Below are 16,212 nucleotides of genomic sequence, written 5' to 3'. Positions count from 1 at the left end.
TGCTGCAACTCAGTGACTACAGGAATTATCAAAACTACTTCAGTAAAGACAACAATAAGTGGAAATTGCTTGTCTAATTATTTACTGCTAATTGAGTCTTCAGTAGGTATTATTATTGGTTTTTTGAGTTGAGTTGTCTGTCGTTAAGGCTACATTCCCATGTAATTTGGTCTTTTCCCACTAGAATTTCACTATTGACAAATTTGGATGCCACAGTCACAGAATCCAGTTAGGATCTATGGGCTTGGCCAAAGGCTTGAAAAGACCCCAAGGTTCTCAGCCTGGACATTGGAAGCATTTGGAATTTTTCATGTTTAGGGCTAGGAGCGATAGCACAGCGGTTGTGCTTTCACCATTCATGCTGCCGACCCGTGTTCAATTCCTCCACCCCTCTCGGAGAGCCCGGCAAGCTACCGAGAGTATCGAGCCCGCACGGCAGAGCCTGGCAAGCTCCCCGCGTATTGGATATGCCAAAAACAGTAACAATAAGTCTCTCAATGAGAGACGTTACTGCGTTACTGGTGCCCGCTTGAACAAATTGATGAGCAATGGGATGACAGTGTCTCTATAGAGAGTGTTAGTGAAGCAGTGGGTAAAACCATTGACGTGGCTGTGGCGGGGGGTGTGGGTTCAGCTGCTGGGGCTTCAGGGGGCCAGGGACTTGCTCACCTCCGTCCCAAGGGCACCTAGAATCCCTGGTGGAGATTCAGTGTGTCCGTGAACTTTAGCTGCTCGGCTTGCATCTCCTCAGAGATTTCATCATGAATTGGTATAACAGGGCCATTGTAGGTCTAGAGTTTTATTTTAAAATAGAAAGATTCGGGGGCTGGAGTGATAGCGCAACGGGTAGGGCGTTTGCCTTACATGCGGGTGACCTGGGTTCGATTCCCAACATCCCATATGGTCCCCCAGCAATGCCAGGAGTAATTCCTGAGTACAGAGCCAGGAGTAATCCCTGTGCATTGCCAGGTGTGACCCAAAAAGCAAAAAATAAAAAAAATAAAAAATAAAGTAAAATAGAAAGATCCAAGGCAGATTTATTCATATAGAAATATAAAAATTACAAAAATATTCTGAAGGATTTTTTTAATGATGTAAATACACCTATTAAGATAAACGTTGGGAGAACTTAGTTACCAATCAGAAGATAGGAGTTAAATACAAAAACAGATTTGCCAGATTTAATATATTTTAAAGAAGCATAATAAATTCCCACAGAAATGTTTTTAGGTGTGTAAAAGTTGGGCATGATGTTTATATACCTAGAATTTGCTTAAAATTTTTTTTGAGATGGGGTGGGGGCCGTGGGGAGAGCTCAACATCAAGCGTGAATGCATTGGGACCCAAGTTAAAACTCCGGCTCTATATACCCATCTCTGAGAATCACTGGGCATGACCCCAGACGTTGCCAAGCTCCACGGGACTGACCCCTATGGCTCATCGGGGCTCAAGAATCTCTGTACCGTGACCTTTGAACATCAGTTTTATACTAGCAGGTACCTGGGTAGATTATTGCAAGAAGATGCCAGTAGGCCTTTTGAGTACTGCTTGAGATTCAGCCCCCACAAAGCAAGTGAACAAACAAACAGCACATACTCTTGAAAATTAATGTAAACTGTCAATTGCTTAAAGGTGTAATCAAGAAAAAGGATATCTATTTAAAAACTGTAACATGCTGATGAGTGAAAGGTACAGTGTTTACAATTCATGAAAGACGTGCTAACACAAAGAGAGAAAAGTTAGGTATAAGCTGTTAAAGATTTTTCCACACTTGCACAGTAAGTTTTTATGATTCTGTTAGTGTGTCCCACTGAAGTGCTGCATAAACATTGGATGAGTTATTTCTTATAAATTTATATGTGCTAATGGTATAGTATTCAATCCTCCCCAAAATGTGTAATTGCTTTTACTTGAAATTATTCCACATAAAAGGACATGTCTTGTGGAGTCCATGCCCAATTCAATCAGCTTAGTCAATGGCTGGATAAATAGCAATACTCTTACTTTTTTTTTTAAAGGACATATCTCATTCCTCAGAATAAGCAGGAAAATCCCCTCTCCCCTCCAACTCACACAAAGGAATAATGTCTTTTAACATCTAGGCGATATGTATATTCTTTATTTAATGATGGGGACTTCCTGTCCCTAAAAGATTAAAGTTTTAAGAATTATATCTATAAGCCTATTCGCTACTTTCGAAGTCTAGACATGTTAATGAAGCCTAATGTTAACTAGTATGAACTCCCCAAGGTCTTTGGATAACTGTAAATGTCGATAAAATTATAGAATCCTTATATCATTCATAGCGCAACAAATAATTTTATTTGCTATTAGCCATGTTTTTGGTTTGGTTTGGTTTCCCACTCCGTAGAGCTCAGGGATCACTCCTGGTGGTCTTGGGGGAAACCTATGAGGTGCTGGGGATCAAACCCAGTTCAGCCCAGGAAAGACGCGCGTCTTCCCCTCTGTACTATCTCTCAGATTCCTGCCATTTACCATTTTTAAAGAAAAGATTGAAGTAGAGTAGATAAAGGCTCATTACCAGAAGTGGTTATTTAATAAATATTGTAAAATGAATTATTCAGATTTGTTTTGCTTCTTTTGGGGCTTCTTCCAGTGATGCTCAGGGGTCACTCCTAGCTCTGCACTAAGGAATTACTCCTGGTGGTGCTCTGGGGATTATTTGGGATGCCTGGAATCAATCTTAATTTGGCTGTCTGTAAAGCAAGCACCCTACTTGCTGTACTGTCTCTTCAGTCACCCAATTTTTTTAATATTATTTTTTTAATTTAATAAAGTAGTTCCCAATATTTGACTACAATTAAGATTCAAACACCAATTCCACCACCATTAATACCTTCCCACCACCATATTTCAGATGTTTCCATCCTGAACCCCAATCCCTCCCCCAAGGCAAAACCAAAATAATATATTTTTTATTTTCCGTGATGAAAAAAATGCTGATAATGCTACAAAAAAGTATTCATAGAGGGAAGAGTGTGAAGATTGCTGTATTTCACCCAGGGGCCATTGAGAGCTTCTATAAGTCTGTAAAAAAAATTCCCTCTAAGATCTGTGGCCTCCTACTTTGACCCCCACCAAATGCAGTGCAGTAGTTCTTGGAGAATAGGTAGGGTGTGTTCTATGAAGTGTCGCGTGACCAAAAATGTTTTTATGTGCCTGACAGACCTAGGAGAAGCAATTATAAAAGGAATTCCTAAACTCTGAAATCCTTCTTAGATTAAGAATTAAAATTACTAATGAATACAAAGCAAGTTCATCAAAATTCCAATATTTTAATGAAAACACAAGTCTATTTGATTTTATAACTGCATAAGTCTTTCTTCTTGTTCCCTATGTATTTTTTGAGTATCTTTCAGTTGTTCTGCCTTTTGAACCCTGTTCCAGCATTATCTAATCTACTAATGGGGGGAAATTAAGGTATAATAAACATCTTATCTACAATGATCCAAACATAATAAACATTTACCTAGCCAGTTATTGAATTAGCTCTATTAAAGTCAAGTTTCCTCCTGATTATAAAACCTTATATAGTGTTGAACTTATCTAATTGATAAGGCAAAAGAAATAACCAGAATATAGAATAGCGTACCTATTACAAACAGGGTTTTAATAAGTGGAAAGTCAAAATTCCATGAATTCAACATAATAGTCACTAAATCTGACACCGTATGTGCAACAAATGAGAAATGGGAGCAAGTTCAGAAAGGTTCAGTGTTGTGGAGAATATAACCAGCAACTGAATTGCAGAATAATGCTGGGTGATTTACACAAAGTTATATGAGATCACAGAGAAAAGCTATTTCTTCCAGTCTGAAGGTGAAAGCAATTGAGGGCAAGAGGAAGGTTTTGAAGCTTCTAAAAGTCAAATAGGAATCTTTATGAACAAAATAATACCCATTACTGTGGAGTGGAGATGAGAAGACTTGGTAAAATAAACAATCCCAAGCAATTAGGTAAAAACAACTAGAATTTTTAGGCATGAATATTTGAAAGTCAGAACATATGAGAAGAAGCAATAGTCAAATACATTATCAAAGAGATGAAATAAAAATAAATGAAAGCCAACAAAAATATTTAAAGCATTTGTGGGAGGGACAGTTGGTGATCAACATGATCATGTTTGTATTTAGAAAAGAAAACTGGCAGGAGATTTGATATGAGATATGGCAGGCAGAATTCCAAAATCACTCCTAATTCCCTCACCCTTCTGTAATCCTTGCCTTATGTACTGGGTGAGACTTTGAAAGAAAAATTTACTCAGGTCACTTGACTATTACTCCATTTGGCCTATTCCTATTTTGGAGTCAGCATTAATATTTTCAGTAATAAGTGTGTGCATCTGCCTCTCCCCCTCACTCCCCACAAACCCACAAACACTCCTACCTGCATCAAAGTTTTAATTATAGCAAAAATTTGATGAACTTTTGCTTATAGTTCTATCATCACCATTCTTATTTTTACACTTAAAAAAAAGATAACCTATGTTTTTCCTGGTGTTAAATTATTTTTGAGAAATCTTTTCTTCAAGGATTTTCACTATGAAGTCCTTTAAAAATAAGTATCACTGTATCAATGTCATCCCATTGTTCATCAAAAATAAATATACTCATATAATTTTTCTTTTTTACTTTTTAGGTCACACCCAGCTATGTACAGGGGTCACTCCTGGCTCTACACTCAGGAATCACCCCTGGCAACGCTCAGGGGACCATATGAAATGCTGGGAATTGAACCCGGGTCGGCCAAGTGCAAGGCAAATGCCCTACCCGCTGTGCTATCGCTCCAGCCCCTCATATAATATTTTGGATTGGTTTATTTTCAACCATTATCAAACTGTTTTTCACTAAAATATGAGCAAAACTGGGGCTGGAGCGATAGCACAGCAGGTAGGGTGTTTGTCTTGCACGCAGCCAACCCGGGTTTGATTCCCAGCATCCCATATCCCCCTGAGCACCGTCAGGAGTACTTCTTGAGTGCAGAGCCAGGAGTAACCCCTGTGCATTGTTGTGTGTGACCCCAAAAAAAGAAAAAAAATGAGCAAAACTAAATTAGTAAGTACAAATACCACAGCATTTGATCATTAGAAACCTTTATTTATTCTGTGATTTTATAGATATTTTAAATTTATGTCATTTTGCTGTACGGAAGTTATTTGTGGAATCTAGCCACATAAATTGTTATATAATAAAAAGCAATGTGAAGTGGCTTTGACCTGTAATATAAATGAAGAATTTAATGAAATACAGCAAAAGACCTGATACACAGAAGCCTTTATTATATACTATTATCCTATTGTCTCTATTATAGTAAGGGTTTATAACATATTTTAGGGATAGCACAGTGGGTGGGCATTTGCCTTGCATGCGACAGACCCGGATTCCATTCCTCTGCCCCTGTCAAAGAGCCTGGCAAGCTACCGAGACTATCTCACCTGCACAGCAGAGCCTGGCAAGCTACAAGTGTCATATTCGATATGCCAAAAACAGTAACAAGAAGTCTCACGATGGAGACGTTACTGGTGCCGGCTCAAGTAAATCAATGAACAATGGGATGACAGTGGACAGTGACAACGTATTTTATTGATAAATATTTGATTGGTTAAACCAATATAATAATACCCTTTTAAGATAGCAGGAGAAAAAAAAGGATGTACTATTGCTTGGATATCCTTTGAAACAAACCTTCCTTTTAAAATTCTTTTTAATACCAATAGTTTCTATTCTACATGAAATGCTTTGTTCCATGTTCTCATTACCAGAAAATGGATTTTTTAAAGAGAAAATTTAGTGTTTACTTTAATTTCATGCCAAATGAAGTTTAAGCTTTAAAAATTAATCAGACATGGAGAATAAAGTATTTATTAGAATTTATTTTCTAAAAGAAACATACTAGACAGAAGACTTAGAACTAAGTAATAATGATACAATTTTTAACTTGGAAGGGTGATATCTTTGACATGTGATTAAGTATCATATTTATTATTCCTTTTACTTTTGAGAAGAATGTGCTTTTAGTTTGCTACTTTGGTCACGATAATTAATTTTATCAGTGAGCTGTCACTATATTTAAACATCTGGAACCCATCATACTGAACAATGGCCACTACTCATAACCAATCAATGAACTTTCACTGTGAAGGATAAACATTAGGAATATGATCTTAACTTTGTTATAGTAATTATGTGATGGAAAATATTCATACTCAGGTTCTTATTCTATCTCACTGCCTGAAGAGTTATTGCCACTCTCTTAAATCTTTAAACATCATCAATCATATTATTCAAAAATTCAATTTGTATAGGTTTTTAATTCTAAACAATTGCCTAAATAATGGCTAATGATACCCTTCCTATGTCCCAAATTAAGACTAATACGATAAGAGTATTCTAACTTTAATCTAACTAGAATTCTCAAGTGAGCAAATCCATATAATTAACTTCTAAAATTTTGGCCTCAATACTTCAAGAAACCACTTTAAACAGGAGAGTTTTTAAAGTGCTCTCCACTGAATGCCATTCTCCTTTTATCTATAGAGAGAATTTCCCTATAATTCTAGCACTTCCACCAGATTGTTTGCACACAGCTGAACAGAAATCACATATATTTTTACATCAGCTTATTTAATATCACAGGTTCTTCAATGTCCTGATACAAGGTTGGCAATATTAACAACGCAGACATCATTAGCTTTCCAAAAGATTCATAATTGAAAAGTCAGACCGCTGAAGAATGTCACTTAGTGTGTACTATTGTAAGGTAATAAAGCTTTGCTCAAGTCCTTGATAGGGCAAATAATAACTCAATTATGGCCCTTTTTAATTCTTAGGCATGAAGTTCCATCAGGCCTTAGCTTGGTGTTTGTTATTTCTGTATACCAAGAGCCATTTCTAGTAAATTTGTAACAATGATTCAAGTCATTCCTACATGTCACATAGGTTGAAATGAGTTAGAAAGATACAGAAGAAACATTAGGATTTAAATGGCATGTTTCAATGTATAAAGGAAGCAAGCATTCAAATTTTGTGAGTCTTGGTCTTAAATGCATAATTTTTGAGGCAGTCTTAGTTTTAGTTCAAGTGTTAAATGACATGAACAAAAACTTTAAAGTCAGACTGCCTCAGTTTGAATTTCCATCACCCATTTAGTAGATATTTAAATTGACTAACCAAACAGATTTGATGCCTCCTTTCATTTATCTGTAAAAGGAAGACAGGAATAATTCCAATCTCATGAATCAGTTCAGAAAGCTAAATGAATCATCTAAAGCAATGGTTCTCATAAAGGTGGGATTCCCTTTCCCCCTCCTCGGATGATGTTGATTATGTCTAAAAACATATTTGTTTGTCAAAAAATGGTCGGAAGGGCAGTGAAAAAGTCACCTAGCAGATAACCGAGGACACTTTTATGTGTCCTACAGTTCACAGACTAACAACAACGCTAACAACAACAAATTACTCTGCCCAAAATGTTAATAGAAGGAAAGTTAAGAAATTCTGATCTGAATCATTCAAAAAAATACCTGACACAGTGTAAGCACTGCAAAATGTTAAATCTGACAAGAAAATATTAATTTATTTGCTTTTCCTTATTATATGTTTTTCATTATTTTCTATTTTTCTGTTGTTTCAGTACTTTGTATTTTCCTCTGAGAGTTAAATCTGATAGCCTCGACAGTTTCATAAATAGTTGATTTCATAGTGAACCAGTTCAATATTTTTTAGTTTACTCCAGAAAAATGCATTAATAGGCCATTTTATAATGGATATAAGCCCAGTAACTGCTATCCGTTGGCTCTGTTCTGATCCTTGCATTATAAATGCTTCACAACAAAGGAAAAAGTATTTATATTCTCCTTATTAAAATACAAATTCAGAAATGAGAAACAGTGAGAGATGAAGCTAATGGAAGCAATGCATAAATACATACAGTAAATTCACCTGTATTACCTGGGATAAATGCTTCAAAACATATGCATATTTCATGAGTAATACTTAACTTTGCATATCATATCAGTTAAACTTGATGTCAAGTGACAGAAGTGGACAATTCTGGGCACAAATGAATGTATTTGAGGGCTATCTGATAACTTTCATAAACAATGATGATATCAAATGACAGAAATAAGAAAAAGAGTGTTCAGCAAAAACTAAGAACTTTATCACCAAAGCAGTCAAGTCAGAACACTCCCTGCAATGCTACCTCGAACATAACATTCTCAGAAAATTTAAGACACACTTACTGTAATCTCTATGGCACACGTAGTCACTGCCAAGATTATAAATTCTATAATGGATCCAGTGTTCAAGCTGTAGCAGTAAGAGACAGGAAGGGAGGATATCTGGTCCATTAGTTTTCCAGAAGAGATGAAAGAAAACTATACAGTAAAGAATTTTATTAGATAAGGTAGGAATTTTAATGAAAGGTCATCCAAATATTCAGGGTTTCAACATGTAGTTATGGTGCTACTTTGGTGGAATATTGCTTAGCATCCAGCCATGACCACTTTATTAAATATGTTCTTTAACCTAGGAGGCCTCTCATAGAAATTATATGAAGAAGTTGTAGTTGCTATAGATAACATTAAAAAAATTATTAGTTGAATCACCGCATATAAGTGGTTCAACATGGAAACTATCATGTTGAGTGAAATGAGTCAGAAAGAAAGAGACAGACATAGAAAGATCACACTCATCTGTGGAATATAAAGTAGCAGAATGGGAGACTAACACCCAAGAGTAGTAGAGATAAGAACCAGGACGTCTGCCCTACAGCTTGGAAACTAGCTTCACAAAAGGCAGCTGAGACAGAGAAGGGGACACCAAGTAGAGAATGTTGGGAGGACCCACTCAGATTGAAAGCTGCATGCCGAAAGTAGACTATATATAACATTTTTACATTCAAGTTTTCCACTTAAAATTTTGTTTTGTCACCTGTAAGTCTATCAACGTGAACCAAGATATATATGTCTAATGACCTATATTTTTTGTTAAATAGAAATTTCACAGTGGGGATAAACAACTGGCAATGTTTGAAAATCATACAAAAATGTGATTCTGCATATGCTGCTGATTCAGAGAACTGAAAGGAAAGAAGCCAAGAAGACAATACCAAAATACTATTTTCCATTACCACTCATCAATGTTTTTTAAAAGTCTACATTAAAATTTCACACCAATTGTAAAGTTTAAGGGGTACATTACTAACAAATTCAATTGTTGGATAGGTAACATTATCATAAGCCATGCTTTATGATTAATTTATTGAGGTAGCATTACTTTACTAGTGTAAATGGTATCTAAGGGGTACACTGCTACCTTTCCAAGCTACATATCAGAGTATTTGTAGAGTACAGAGTACTTTGTATTTTGATCTATAGGATAGTTCTGGACGAATACCCAGCCCCTTTGTCACATTATAAAAGTTAGATTTCATTGGCTATTGTCTATTCCTTTTCTTTTTTTCTTCCTGTACTCCCTATGAGACCACCCAGTATTTGTCTTTCTCCTTATTTCACTTAGTATGATGCTCTCCAGTTCTCTCCATTTGCAGCAAGAAGCAAGACTTCATCTTTCCTTTACTAAGTAGTCCATTGTATATCTATAACGATTCTTTCTTATCTACTTATCTATTGCAGGGCCACAAACTATATTATATTTATTTAGTTTTTGGTTGAGGGGTCATGCTAGGCAGTGCACATAGGTTACTCCTGGATTTCTGCTAAAGTTTTAATTCATGTGGGTTGAGAGACCATATGTAGTACAGGGTCTGAACCAGGATTGGCTTCATGCAACACATGTGTCATATCCACTATATTATCTCTAAAACATGATAATACTTTCATGTGAAAGAAAGAAAAGGTAAATGTGTAGATGAGGTCAAGAAGTAGTCAAAATCTGGAAAAAATTGAATATATTTAAGGGACAGGGAAAAATCTTCTCATTGAATAAACACCATATGCAAGTTCACTGTATCTTGGTGTCACTGTGATCCCGTTGTTCATTGATTTCCTCAAGCGGGCGCCAGTAACGTCTCCATTTATCGCAGCCCTGATACTGGAGACTCTTTTAGGGTCAAGGGAATGAGAACTGTTATTATTACTGTATTTGGCATATTGAATATGCCACGGGGAGCTTACCAGGCTCTTCCGTGTGGGTGGGATAATCTTGGTAGCTTGCCGGCCTCTCCGAGAGACATATCTATCTATCTATCTATCTATCTATCTATCTATCTATCTATCTATCTATCTATCTATCTATCTATCTGTCTGTCTGTCTGTCTGTCTGTCTATCCGTCCGTCCATCCATCCATCCATCCATCCATCCATCCATCCATCCATCCATCCATCCATCCATCCATCCATGCATCCATCTATCTATATATATTTCCCTTTATGAAGATGTGTCCAGGAATATGTTCACTCATGTCTGAGGCCAGAGGTTGGCTGCCGGAGCTGGGTCCCTTGCGGTGGGGAGAGCTCTCACCCACCCCACGGGGGCCTCTGGGAGTCCCGAGTGAAAACAGCCTGGCATGTGCTGAGTCCGGTGACATGGTTATGGGGGGGTCTCATTTTTATGTTCCCTTCCAGGAGAAGCAGTCCTGAGTTCTAGAGGGTGATTATCTGACCTCAGCAGGAGATGGCTTATGGGTGTGACCCCTGGGTCTCCGGAGATTGGGGAAAACAGGCAGAGGATCTCTGCTCCCAGGTCTGGGTCCCGTTGAGCACAGAGTCCAAGATCACAAAGTTCTGCATTAATATGCAGGTTAATAAATTAAATATAGAATGGTGTTATTAAGTCCAAAGCCTTAGAAAGGTCATTAAGTCTAAAACCTTGGAAAGGTCCAGTAGATAACAGATAGTTGTAGGGCAGTAATCTCAGAACTCTGAATAGGCAATTTCAGTAGATTAAATGGGAATAGGAGGATCAACTGATGGTTCAGATATGAGAAGTTTAATTCCTGGGTAATGTTGACTATAGACAAACGGCAAAGGAAGTGTTATTCCAAAATATCAAAAGAGTTTTACAAAATTTTATTAAGATTGCTCCCCACTAAATTATAAACAGTAGTGTTATTTATAAGACTGTGACATTTGATGAACTTAGTAGTATGTTGAAATTTATACAAGGCACATGGAAATGGTGATGGTATGTCCAAATAAAGATTTTCTTGTAATTTATGAGCAAAATTTGTTCTTGCTTATTGTGAAAGTAAATTCTTCATTCAGAATTGTAAAAATTTATTAGAAACAGAAATTTCTAGCAATAAATTTAGTTCCATAAAATAATAGAATAAAAAAATAAAGAGAGGTAATTTTCAATTCTTAATTTGAAGCATACTCTCTACTTTCCAAAAGTGATCAGAGTTTGTCTCAAAGTTACTAAAGTATTCTGAATCATAGCTAAGTATAAGTATTTATAAGGGATATTCCATTTATTAATATCTAATCAGTCAAGCTGAAGTCATTCAATTTTATATTTGAGATAAACATCTGCACTACTTTACTATGTAAAAAATTTTAAAATACATACAAACCAGATGAGTACAATATCTAAACATTATATTATGTTTTCATAATATATATAAATATATTGTAAAAATATATTATCTTTTCTTCTTTAATTTCCATAGCATATCAGTGTAAAAAACAGGAGACACAAAGATTATTTTAGTACTAACAAATTTAGGAAGTCTAGTGTATTTATAAATTTTATAATTACTGCTACCAAAATTTGAGCTGACTACAATTACTCTCACTTTTAGATTTAAAAATATCATGTATCTCTTTATCTCTGCTTAGTTCATAGGTTTAAATGAATTTTGAAAGCAATTAGTAATCTCCTCTTTCATTTTTTAAGGTTTTTTTTTTTCCACACCCTCTGGTGCTCAGGCTTACTCCTGACGCCTACTCAGTAATGATTCCTGATGGGGCTTCGTGGATCATATGTGGTGCTAGAGATGGTGCCAACCCTATGCAAGGCAAATGCCTTACCCATTGTACTATCTCTGCAGCCCCATTTCCCTCTCTTAAACTATAAATTCTGCATAGAAAATAGTTCTATTCTATAGTTCTTCTAGGGGCTTGAGCCTTTGAGTGCTAGGAATTTTTATTTTCACTTTGTTCTCAGGGTCGGAAAAAATTGATACAGGGGACAATTTTTGTTGTATTCAAACTTTACAACATGCTTAGTACATAATCTAAGATGATTTCTGTAGTAATTGCAAAAAGAATATGGTGCTTATGATGAATGGTTGGTGTCATTATGAATATAACTATTGTTATTTTACCTCCAATGAAAGGTCGTTTTCTTCTGAAAAGTGAAAGGTACTTAATACAGTCATATGTAATCTGCAACCATTACTCAAATTTAGACTGCAAGCAAGAGGGAAACCACCCACTGTATGTCTGTTAGCATTTATGACAGCAGAAAGGCCAATGTTTCTTTTGGTTTCTCCTGCTAGTTTCAGATACATAGTCGAAATTAGTTTTATACACGTAGTTGAAGTTAAGGAGCCACAGTAATGGATGGCAAGAAAGTTCCCACACCCTTTTATGCAGCACCAGAATAAGAAGTAAGCAGAATAATGTATCTATATACTTGTCATGAATGTTCATGCGAATATTTACTGGAACTAAAAAGGACTGTCCATAATTTAATGAAATGAAAATATTTGTTGCCATTCAATATGAACTAATTTCATAATAAACTTTTTATTTTCGAGTCATTTTAAGGTTACAGAAAAGTTTCATATTTTAAGCAGTGCTTTCTTATGTTACCCTTCCATAAGCTATCCCCAATATCCCCAATGGTTATAATTGCATATTATTATGATACATTTGTCAAAACTAAAGTAATGACATTGGTGCGTGGACTGTTTTCTTCTTAACTAAATTTCAGATTTTAAGGAATCGGCAGAGGAACCCAGGTGTGTGGGACCCTGAGCTGAGATCCCCAAGGCTGCTCGGATCGGAACTGGGCCTCTTCCACCCAGATCCCCCATTTTCCAGTAGGTAGGTGGTCACACCCAGAAACTGTTACACTCCTGGGGCCGTGTAATCCCATCAATGGTCAACATCCAGAGACTATATAAACAAGCTCCCAGAAGCAGCACGCCATCTTATAGCCTAGTTCTCCTTCTCGGAGAACTCCCTGTGACACATTCATCTACCCAAGCCAGTAACAATGATGGGTTGTATGCCCCTTACCCTGAAAGAGCCTCCCATGCAGCACCATTGGGAAGGATGAGTAAAGAGACGCTTCTAAAATCTCAGGGCTAGGATGAATGGAAACGTTACTGAGATCACTCGAGAAAATCAATGATCAACGAGATGATGATGATGATGATGATGATGATGATGATGATGATGATGAAGAAGATGATGACATGTTTAAAAATACATACAACCTCGGGATATATTTCCAGAAGTGGTATTGCGGGGACATATGGAAGCTCAATTTCTAGTTTTTGTTTTCTTTTTTTCAAAAAAAATTTGTTTTCAATTTCTAAGGACTGTTTTTAGAAATTGTTTTTCAGAAAGGCTGGACCAATCAGCATTCCCACAAACAGTGAAAGAGCATCCCTTTCCCCCCCACATCCATCACTGGTTGCTTTTGTTCTTTTGAATGTGTGCTAGTCTCTGTGCTGTGAGATGATAATCTCATTGTTGTTTTTACTTACATCTCCCTGATGACTACTAATGTGGAGCACTTTTTCATGTTCCTTTTGGCCATTTGTATTTCTTTTTGAGGAAACTTTTGTTCATTTCTTCTCCCCATTTTTTGATGGGGTTGGAGGTTTTTTCTTGTATAATTCTACTAGTTTCTTGTATATCCTGGGTATTAATCCTTAATTAGATGGGTATTGGGAAAATATTCTTTGCCGTTCTGTGGGCTCTTTCTGTATTTTGGTCACTGTTTCTTTTGAAGTGCAGAAGCTTCTTAGTTTGATGTAGTCCCATTTGTTTATGTTTGCTTCCACTTGCATGGTAAGTACTGTTTCAATATATCCCGAGGATGCAAAAGAGCATAGTAGAAATAACATCTGTACCTATACATTTATCGCAGCACTGTTCACAATAGCTAAAATCTGGAAACAACCCAAGTGCCCTAGAACAGATGACTGGTTAAAGAAACTTTGGCACATCAACACAATAGAATACTATGCAGCTGTTAGGAGAGATGAAGTAATGGAATTTGCTTGTAAATGGATAGAAATGGAGAGCCTCATGTTAAGTGAAATGAGTCAGAAAGAGAGGGACAGACATAGGAGGACTGCACTCATTTGTGGAGTATAGAATAACTTTGTATCTACTGTCCTTGGGTGAGGCTGACACCCAAGGACATTAGATACAAAGGCCAGGAGGATTGTTCCACAGCTGCAGGTGTGCTTCATGAGTGGAGGGTAGAATGCAGATGGAATAGAGAAGGAATTACTAAGAAAATGATGGCTGGAGGAATCAGTCAGAATGGGAGATGTGTGCGGAAAGTTGATAATGGACCGATCATGATGACCTTTCAGTGTCTGTGTTGCAACCCATAATGCCCAAAAGTTGGGAGAGAGTATGGGGAATATTGTCTGCCATGGAAGCAGGGGGATGGTGAGAAAAGGGCATACCGGGGATATTGGTGGTGGGGAATGGGCACTGGTGGAGGGATGGGTGTTTGGTCATTGTGTGATTGTAACCCAAACATGAAAGCTTGTAACTATCTCATGGTGATTCAATAAATTTTAAAAAAGAATATGTACAAGATGAAATAATTTATTTATCATAGGTTAACTGATAGTAATATAAAATCAATGACAATATTAGCTTTTATTAGTTAAATAGTATTTACCAAGTTCTTCCACAAGACCGCTATTCCCTTTCCCTTATTTTGGGATATAAATCACTAACCCTAGCCCACTCTCTGTAGAAATATGAAATGGGAAGTAAGTTTTATCTTGTTCCAGATAGGGAAAAATCATGACTTTTTAATTCAATGCTACATCATTTATTTTGTTGCTTAGTTTATCTTTGTTTTGGCTAATGAGATTCTTTGGGCTGGATACTCCATCTCTTTAACAACATCCTAATTTTTTTTAAAAGCAATCCTTACTTTATGATACTAGAAGATACTATAGGCTCATCATATGTGTCATATCTCAAGCATAGATATGATTCATCAGTTGTATCTGATGGTTTCAGTAGATTATAGCATGCAGTAACAAGATCAGGATTCTGGAAGGTTCTTGGTACAGAGATACCATTGCTTAAACATTGCTCTCTGCTCAAAAAGTAAAAATAGAATTTATAGCAACATATCTACATATATACATGGATTTATGCCCTTTACTGAGACACCTATAATATTAAGTCAAATATAAGTTTGTCTTGATCTATCCAATTATAATCCAGTGTTATGTACTTCAATTCATACTCTTTGCTTGCTTGTTCATCTCTAATCTCTCTGTGTGAGAATCCAGGCTTACCCTGTGTATCTGTTTACCATTTGTTCATAGGTATTTTTTTAAAAGTTTGAGAATTAACTCGAAGCCACTTGAGAAAAAAAAAACTACCAGATAAAGTTTATGGCTAGCTTCTTTTTTAATCTTTAAAACGTCAAATGAAAACGTTACTTGAAACTTTTTCCACCCTCTCTAGTGAGGAGGTGATAGGCATCAGTTTTATAGTTAAGGTTTATTTGTTTTAGTCTGTAGTCATAGGACACACCTTTTTCTGTGTGCTGCTTTTTGTACTTTAAGGTTTGCTCTTATGATAAAATGTGTTACAGGTTTTGAACAAATGTAAATGTTAATAAAACTATCGTTTCAATACTATAGATAATAGTTTCCAAATAAAAAATTTTGCTTAGTCTCACTTAGACCAACTATTTTCTAGTTCATCAACAAGAAACAATTACTAATCAGATTTCCTTCACTGCAGTTTTCAGACTTTTATGTGCTTTATATATATATATATATATGTATATATGAATTACACATGTAACCTTTTAGATATTACGTGCTTTATTTAGAAAAAAATGGTTAAATATCTGTAGCCTGAGAGATCAAATAGAAGTTAAGATACTTCCCTGGTATGCAACCAATCCTGTTCAAATCCCAGAATAATGCCAGGAATGATCCCTGAGCACAGTACTTTAGAATTGCAGCTACAAGTGCTTTGTTAGAACATAATTTTAAAACACATTC

The sequence above is a fragment of the Sorex araneus genome, chromosome 2, assembly GCF_027595985.1.
Source record: "Sorex araneus isolate mSorAra2 chromosome 2, mSorAra2.pri, whole genome shotgun sequence".
NCBI lineage: Eukaryota > Metazoa > Chordata > Mammalia > Eulipotyphla > Soricidae > Sorex > Sorex araneus.
The sequence above is the reverse complement of the archived record's forward strand: the minus strand, read 5'-3'. Positions refer to the sequence as shown.